This window comes from Helianthus annuus, chromosome 10, assembly GCF_002127325.2.
Source record: "Helianthus annuus cultivar XRQ/B chromosome 10, HanXRQr2.0-SUNRISE, whole genome shotgun sequence".
NCBI classification, from domain to species: Eukaryota; Viridiplantae; Streptophyta; class Magnoliopsida; order Asterales; family Asteraceae; genus Helianthus; species Helianthus annuus.
This window is the reverse complement of record NC_035442.2, coordinates 52,188,062-52,197,059: the sequence shown is the minus strand read 5'-3', so window position 1 is coordinate 52,197,059 and position 8,998 is coordinate 52,188,062. Positions and strand designations below refer to the sequence as shown.

Below are 8,998 nucleotides of genomic sequence, written 5' to 3'. Positions count from 1 at the left end.
TCTCTAATAATTATATTCCTTTTTGATGGATAATTTAGTTTTTTTTTTTTTTTTTTTTTGTCTATGGCAAGTCAAATTAAAAAAACATTTATATCATATAAATTAGCAATAAATGGAGGCATTAGGTGTTGTACCCTATTTTTTTGGGGTTTTTCAAAAAAAAATTGTTGATATTTCACTTTAAACCCAAAAGTACTTGATATTGTTGGTTTAACCCAAAGTTTTTTGTTTTTCCAATTTAACCTCACAACTTTTTTACTTTCAACTTTGATCCCCTATGTTTTTCATATTTTTCAAAATTTTTCGTTTTACCTTTGGTTCTAAATTTTGTGAGTTAGCATGGCACAATTTGTGTGTGGATCAACGATTTTACATTTTTTATACGCTTCGTTCTAAATATTGCCAGTGAACATGGCGTACCGTACGTGTGTGGTTCAGTGTATTTACGCCGTCTATTTTTTCCCGTGTAATAAGTTCGTCACAACGCGCGAGTCCTAAATCGAGTTAGTTATTATTTTCTATGTTTTATATGTCGGTCTAATTTCTCCACATAAAAAGCCACAACTTCAATGTTGGTGGTCGTTGGCTATAGTGTGGCGTTGGTGCTATTTGTCATGGTCTTATGCCCCCGTTGCAACACAGGGGCTTAACACGAAAGGTTATTTATAGGGATACAAGTCATGTAACGTAGTAATTACGATACCATTAATTGTATTGAGCTTATTTGGTGAATTACTTATTTGTATAAGATAGTTATACAGACTTGACTTAACCGACAAAAAACATTTTTAACACATTGTAAATGTGAATCTGATCAACAGCGTGTCAATTTCGTTGGCCGCGGCGCAACGCACGTGGGTTAATGTTCTAGTTCTCTTTTAATATGCAGACAAAACCCGCATTACCTGCCCTTGAGTGTCTTGTTCATTCAAATGATGAAGAGGTGTTGAGTGATGCTTGTGGACTATGGTACAAATGACAATTTTAGCCGTCATTGAGGATCAAAAGCCAAACAATACAAAAGTGACAGGCCGCTACTACTAAATCTTCATGGAATGCACCTGGTTAGTTTGCTTCTTTTCTAGAGATGGTTAGGTCGGGTAATGGGTATTTTTTGTGCTGGTCAAGATGGGGTGAGTTAGGTTTGGGACGACCTGCAAATGCTTCCTTTTTCTTTTCTTGATCTTTCTTTTCATGATCATCGTTGGCAAACCATCTGGCTGAATTAGTGACATGATCCATGATAATAAGAGCTTTTTATCAAGAAGAACGATTCTTTGCCAAAAATCATGAAGTTGTTGATAAAAATGCAAGTCCTTGCACAGTTTTGCTGTAAATAATTGGTTGATCCAACGGCTAGAAGCAATCAGTGCAACCGTTTTATCAGCTTCAGAACTCTACATGGTGTTGCTTCCTCCTGGAACTTTCAGTTCTGGTGAGCTTTCTATTTTTACTCTTCAAACCCAACCACTTTATGTGGTGCATTTTTATGCTTTAGAACTTAAAATATAAAAAATGATCCCAGATTATTGTATTTGTTGGACCTTTATTCTGGGCATATGGACTCCGGAATATCCAACTCAAGTGTTTCAGTGAAGTCTGGGGGGTGCTAACCCTGGATTGTGAGCCTAAACGTATTAGGACCAGGGTTTCAAGCTTATTTTGAGTTCGTTTGGCCTTTTCTTTGACATGTCTCTGGCCCAATCTTGTTTTTGCAACTCTACATGTGACCAACGAGTTAAATTGCTGTGTTAATTGTATTATGCAGGATATAGAGAAGGAAATGAAGAGAAGTGAGAATCCCGACTATATGGATGCGGATGAAGAGGAGGTGTCAGAGATTAAGGCGGCCCACTTTGAGGATATGCTTGCAGAAGTGTGAGTGATGTTGACATAAGGAAATACCAAGCATTTGCTCAGACGCCAGAGCAGTCTCGAGGATTTAGGTCGGAATTTCGGTTTCCTAAATCAGCATCTGGGACTGATGGTGATGATGATTCTGACCCGTTTGCCGCCCATGCTGGCGATGCTGATGATGATGACTTGTACAGCTAGATTTACATAAATCATGTTGCTGAAGTGAAGATTCATGAGGAATTATACGTTTATATCCTATACCAGTTGCCAATTTACGGCTGGTTTTTAAACCTACTTTATTAATATGGCTTATGCTTTTGTTGTTGGGACTTGTATTCACGTTTCTTGTTATGAATTTGGATTCGGCATTCTGTTATAGAGCATGGAACTGTTGGGCATTCTGACTTTACGTTTCCATATTATGAGGTTTTTTTTTTCTTTTCTACATATTCATACAGGTTAAGCATGTGTTGGCTTCAATGGTTCTAAAAGGCGTTGGCGGCATTTTATTTTTATGTGGCAGCACCACCGGTGCCTATATACTCGTAACACTTACACCCTTCTTTCAGTCGATTTCATATTTTTTAAGTTTTAACTTAGTTTGCTGATGCCATTTAATAAATTCCAATGCGCTACTTATGAGTCCTGCATGACTTCTATGACTATGACATGAATGATCCAAAGTTTCATCCTCGTCTTGAAGATTTCGTGCAGGTGGCTTTTCTTAATTTATAATTTGTTAAGGTTTATAGCATTTGCATATAAAAAACGCAACGTTTAACGGGACCCACATTTGTTAGAGAGCCTGATACTCTCGGGTACGTTCTTGTTTTTTATTGGAATGAAGACTGGCTTCCAACGAAGTTAGTTAAGAAGAAGCCCCTAAAAGCTAAAACAACTTAGATTCCTTGATTAAAATTAATGATCATTATTTGCTGGATGGTAACTATTTTTTTTCAAGAATGTGCTTCCAGGGTTCAGATTATTTCTAGAACGATTTTGTGATGTATTTTCGTTTAACTTATTAACACATGAAGATATTCGTGAAATAAAAAATGTATTTTTCGTTTAGCTATCGTCTATAAGAAGTTGCACCGACACTTAAACAAGATGACCAGTAGCCACATCATGCATTAACAATCCACCACCGTGGCGTGAGTTTCCTATTTTACCGCACTAGTGTGTGCATAGCCTAAATAATTGATAAAAACTCGAACCACTAAATGTGGGCACCCTAAATCCCTTAATACAGTGGGGTATGCTCACAAAGATTGATACGATACTTGTATCATCAAAGACAACGACCAACTATTAGTATGATTATAAAGATTTCAGTGTTAATTAACAAACCATGCATGATAAAAGTGTTGTTTAAACTTTAAAACATGATGGTTCAGCAGTTTACCTAAACACCCGTGTTCTATCCAGTTGCGATTAGTTTCTTGTATGTTGGTACCATCGAAAACTGAAAATCCTTCCAAAAAACAGTCATTTAATGGTACCTGCGGCAACGCACGGTGGTTGACACGGCGATGGCTATGGATTCCTGCAATGGAAGATTTGGAGATTTAGGGTTCTGTAGATGATGCTAGATCTGGAACAAATATGGGTTTGCAAAGAGAGAGCGAGCAAATGTTAGAAAGAGGGAGAAAATCGGTGGGTTCTGGCCGCTTGGAATACTTTTACTGATATCGACCGTATTTTAGATTCAAAAAGCACTTGGATGTAAAGGAAATCCACTAGCTTTTGACATTACAGCTGCTTGTAGCGGATTCGTATTGGGCCTCATATGTTATATCTGAGGTACATTTCTTATAATTATGTTTCTTCAAAGTCTATTTATCGGGCTTATATCATAAAAAAGGCAAGCAACTTTGGTTTAGTATCTGTTTAGAGTAACTATCCTCTATCTCACCTGTAAATAATGTTAAAACTTTTTAAAATTTTGATTTTAGGTAATCCATATGGGTCAAAATGAAGTATGTTTGACCATGTTGACTTTTATTTTCAGGCTGTGGTTATAAGAATGTACTTGTGATTGGAGCAGATTTGCTATCTCGTTATGTCGAATGTACTGATAGAGGGACATGCCTGCTGGTGCTGTTTTGGTCCAGGTATATTTCATTTTCTTAGTAAATTTTTTCATGTAAAAATCAATTTTGTTTGCACATCCGTCATAGTTATAAATAAATAAGTGGTTTGTACTGATTTGGCTCCATAAACCTGCGTTAGAATTATTGAAATACTCTTAAATGAAGAACTCCTTATTCTGCGGCTGATTAGCAAAGATCATGGAGCCTACAATATAAAATATGGTTTGTGGTTTATGGTTAATGGTGGAAAATAGTGTATAGTTAAACCACATGGAGCTCCTTTTTTTCTTGGTTTTGCAATCATCCTCTATGTACTACACTGTTTTCAGTTGAATGTCATTCAACTAACTATGGAGGCGTCAATTTTGACCCGTTTACAAATAGTATGGCGTATGGGTCGGGATTTGGGTTACTTTTATCTCAAACAAGTCAAAAAAGAAAAATGAGCTATATGGGAAATGAGTTATATCTTCACTTGAAAACGGGCAATCTCCAAGTTGGGTCCAGAGCACCCGACATGTCAATGTGCTTCCAACACCTTCGGTTGACATTAACCGATCTGCAGAGGTAATCATAGGTTTAATATTCATATAACATTTGGATCTATTAACTGCAAAATGTGGAAGAACAAAATTGACATGAGTTTGTTAGTGTTTTTTGTATTTTTTTTTAATCATTTTCCCACACGTAATTCGTGTTTCTAGCAGGAAAAAACGAAATCTGAAGCACCCGAATCCTCAAATGTCAATGAATCGAGCTCATCTAACAAGCAGCCCATTCAACATCCAGGTCTATCTCTCAATTTCTTTTATAGTTTTTGTCATGTAAGAAAATAAATAATCTAAAAACATGCAGCTTTTTTGTGTAAATAGAGTGATGTTATATGAATGGCGTTTTTTGATGTTTTAGTTTGCAACTATTTCAGTGTTCAAAAGGCAGAAACGACATAGAAGAAAACACTTTGAGAACCAAGAACCTTGCAAATGAGAGGGGTATGTTTTAAGAACATGAAATGGCAAGCTGCCATTAAAGTGGACAAAAAACAAATCCATCCAAGTACAGTTGGCTCCCAACAAGAAGCTGCTTGTTTGTATGACAGGTATTGCATCATGTCTAAATAGTATAATTCACCAATTTTAAACCGCTTTCATGTGTGGTAGAGAACCGAACTTTGAGCTCACGGCTGAGGAGAAGGACGAACTCAGTAAACTGATTTGGGATGATTTCTTAACCATGACTCGGTCAGCAATCAACAGCAAAAGTAATTTGACTTGTCTTTAACTTTGTATATTTTTCGGTAGTTGACTATTTGAATTTTTTTACATTGACTTTTCACCTCAAGAAACCATGATTTTTCCAATTTTTGAAAGTTAATGGAAAAAGAATACAGAAGTTGAAATTTTAAAGTCAAACATGCTGACTCAAAATGTCAACCACTTTTTGTTTATCTAACAAATACTTTTATTCTCTCAGAACATCAAGAGACGGGTTAGTTCCCGAATGAAGTTCGAGCATCCGTCACATAACAGCAGTGACCCGCATACGAAGGCGGATCAAGGAGGAAAGAGTTTCTCAAGATCTGAAGATGTTGAGACATTGGGTTCCTGATGATTTAGAACTTTATTATTGGCATTTCTTTTGTTAAAACATTATAATCTTTATATCCATTTTAACAAGTTTTATGCTATAATGCGCATTTTAGGAGCATACCTAAATGCTTATGTTGTACCATGCAATCGAGACCTGGCAAACGGGTCGGTTTGGGTCGGGTCGGGTCATGGGTCAAAACGGGTTCGGGTCAAAACGAGTCATTTACAAAAAAATGGGGTTTTTTTGGTTCGGTTCGGAACGGGTTCGGGTTGAAACGGACCCGGATCAAAATGGGTTTCGGGTTGGGTCAGGTCGGGTTGGTTAAAGATTGCTTTCTTTAAAAGGGTTGTTTTGATTGTTTGCATAGGCGGATAATGAGAACCACACCTAATATATAGAGGGGGCAATCTTGACCCAAAGCCTTTCAAGTGGGTCAATTTGGATTGCTTTTAAAATTATATGGGTTGGTTTGGATAAGATATTTTAACTAAATGGGTCACAATGGGTCACTTGAAATTCCATCTTGTTATTTTCGGGTCAAAAGCGGGTCGACAACAATAAAGAAATGGGTCGATGTGGGTTAGTGTCTTAAAGAAACGGGGTAGGTTTCGGATCCGAATGGGTTCAGTTCAAATTGAGTTTCGGGCCGAGACAGGTTTTGGCACGACGCAAGTTTTGGATCGGAACCGGTCGGTTCGGGTCTGGTTTCGGGCCGACACGGGTTTCTGCATGGGACAGGTTTCGGATCGCAACGGGTTTTGGGCCGACACGAGTTTCCGCACGAGACGAGTTTCGGGTGGGAACGAGTTTCGTACCGTTTCGACCCGTACCGTTTCAACGTGAACCGTTTCGACGCGAACCGTTTCGACCCGTACCGTTTCGACTCGTACCGTTTCGACTGTACCGCGTACCGTTTCGACGCGAACCGTTTCGACCAGTACCATTTCGATGGGAACCGTTTCGACTCGCATCGTTTCGACCAATACCGTTTCAAATTGAACCGTTTCGATGCGAACCGTTTCGATGCGAACCGTTTCGAATCGAACCGTTTCGACCCGGAATAATCAAAATCCTAGTTCCCAGCAAAATTACTGCAACTTCGAGTCGCAGTAACAGTTCAGAAACAATAATACCCATAATTCCATAACCATATACATGATTTACATTAATCGCCTAATTCTACAATAATCATTTCTTCTCCAGAGAGAATTAACAAAAGAAAGAGCATGTCACGAGTGGACAGGTGAAGTAAAAAACAAAAGTTGTAGAAACAGAAGTACATAAATTTCCCGCTGATGTACAATCATTTAAAAAAAACATTTTTTAACAAACCCGACCTGACCCGAAACCCGTTCTGACCCGAACCCGTTTCGACCCGAACCCGTTTTGACCCATGACCCGACCCGACCCGACCCGTTTGCCAGGTCTAGTTTTTAATATATTATAATTTTTTATTGTTTTAAGGTTTGAATTATATTCTCGTCCCGTAGTATCAACTCCGCAGCAACGCGCGGGTTTCCCACTAGTAATACTATATAAAGCAAATTTGATGTACATGAATATAAATTAGGGGTGTGCATGGGTCGGTTTTGGGTCATAACAATAACCATAAGCGAGGTGTCGGTTATGGAAAAGTCATAACCATAACCGCTCGGTTATGGCGGTTTTGATGGTTATGGTGGTCGGTTATGGGTCGGTTAGCCATGAACTTGGGTCTAGCTAAATTTAGCTCAAAACAATATTATCTATAAATATCAATACTTTTAATCACCGAATGTTTTAACCAAAAATGACATAATCCATAAACTCAAACAAAGTTTTAACCAAAAACACCAAATACTCAAATAAAGTTCAACAAAAATGACATAATCCATAATAGTAATATCATATAGCTCCGTGAATAGATTCTGTACTGGAGAGACGGGGGGGGGGGGGGGGGGGACCAAGACATAATCTTCTGGGACATCATATAAGCACACACTACTTAAAAAAATGAATAAATACGTGTTAGTAAAACTACGACACCTAGACTAGGTGGGGACTTATAAAAGCTATATCACATACATGATGAAAAATTAAACTAATAAGACGAGAACATCACACCTCATACAAAATGAAAAATTAAACTAATAAGACGAGAACGCCTCTTCATCTTCCCTATGCCAGTTAAACCCTTTATGAAACCCATTAAACCAATTTTCATAAATCATGGATTCTCCATTCCTTCCGGTTCCGTTCAACACACAACAACCAAACCACCACTGCTCTGTTTCCTGTTGCGGCGCAGGAGTCATAGCAAGAACCAACGAGCCACCCCCCGCCTCTGTCACGAACCAACCACCATCCGGAGTCGCCTCTAGCTTCGCTCGCCGGAGCCATATGATGAAAATGAGATTGCTGCCTTCTCTTCCGGTGAGTTTTCTTTGTTTATGCTCTTCTAATTTCCTTATTTTTGTTTCTCGATCTTTTCCAAATTCAGACGAGGAACGATTTTAACCGATCGGTCTTTCTATTCTGATTTTATTTTAGCATTTGCTGCCACCTCATGACGGTTTGCTTTGCTGATTGCTCATACCTTTTGATCCCCAATTTTAACTTTTCTTTTGTTGAAATTGTAGGGTGGCTTGGAATTCCTAAAGACTGGCTTGAATGTAGAAACTATTAAGCATTATTGGGAATTGTTATGAACGTAGAAATGATAGAGGCCGATTCGAGATGGCTAATCTCCCAAGAGACCCATTGAGTGGGTTAGGCTCCAAGAACTAGATAAGAGAAATAAACAATACTTTTTTCAATAATTTTCTTCTTAACATTTAATAAAACCAAAGGCCTTATATAGGCTTACAAGAAGCAACGTGATACCAGTAGCGGAATGGTTCTAGCAATTTTTAAATTTACTACACCAATAGTCGTAGTAATTTTTTGGTTACTAGCAAATAGTTGTAGTAATTTCTTGATTACTAACATAGTCATCATATGTTGACTTTTTTGTTCAATCAAACAATCGTTCATAATTGTCCAAAGATTCCATACCAATCGATAGATGACAAATTTGAATTGACAAATTTGAGTTAATTTGTCGATGAATTGATTTGGAAATAGCAATTCTATATCCATTTTTGTAGTCTTTTATTGACTAAATTTTTGATTTCAAGAATCATTCGTTTCATAGTATAAATCATTTGATTTCGATATTGGTTAATCGATTTTGTTTGTGTTTGTTTGTAAAAACAGTTGTTTATAAAAATGCCTAAGGAGATATTAATATAAATATTTCGAAGTAATTTAACAGTTTAGAATAAACCATACCTTTCCTCTTTTTTCGACTAAGTAAATCTTGAAGTTGATTTTTCCAAGTGACCAACCCAACCAATTCTTCCCTACACGGCCTCCTGCCTAAACGGTACTTTTTATGGCTCCAGGGCTCCAGGTTTTGCAAAAATCTTTAAAGATGAACA

The 8,998-nt window shown here is 37.6% G+C and overlaps 3 long non-coding RNA genes across 3 annotated transcripts; all 3 read left to right on the top strand.

The window, feature by feature from the left end:
* Positions 1-831: 831 nt before the first annotated feature.
* On the top strand, positions 832-2,258 carry LOC110881404. Its single transcript, XR_002559717.2, has 2 exons — positions 832-1,435; positions 1,769-2,258. It is a non-coding gene; the product is annotated as an uncharacterized LOC110881404 (long non-coding RNA).
* Positions 2,259-4,887: 2,629 nt separating this feature from the next.
* On the top strand, positions 4,888-5,626 carry LOC110884663. The gene is made up of 2 exons (XR_004870237.1): positions 4,888-5,211; positions 5,424-5,626. It is a non-coding gene; the product is annotated as an uncharacterized LOC110884663 (long non-coding RNA).
* Positions 5,627-7,642: 2,016 nt separating this feature from the next.
* LOC110884664 lies at positions 7,643-8,437 on the top strand. The gene is made up of 2 exons (XR_002561407.2): positions 7,643-7,952; positions 8,159-8,437. It is a non-coding gene; the product is annotated as an uncharacterized LOC110884664 (long non-coding RNA).
* Positions 8,438-8,998: the final 561 nt, after the last annotated feature.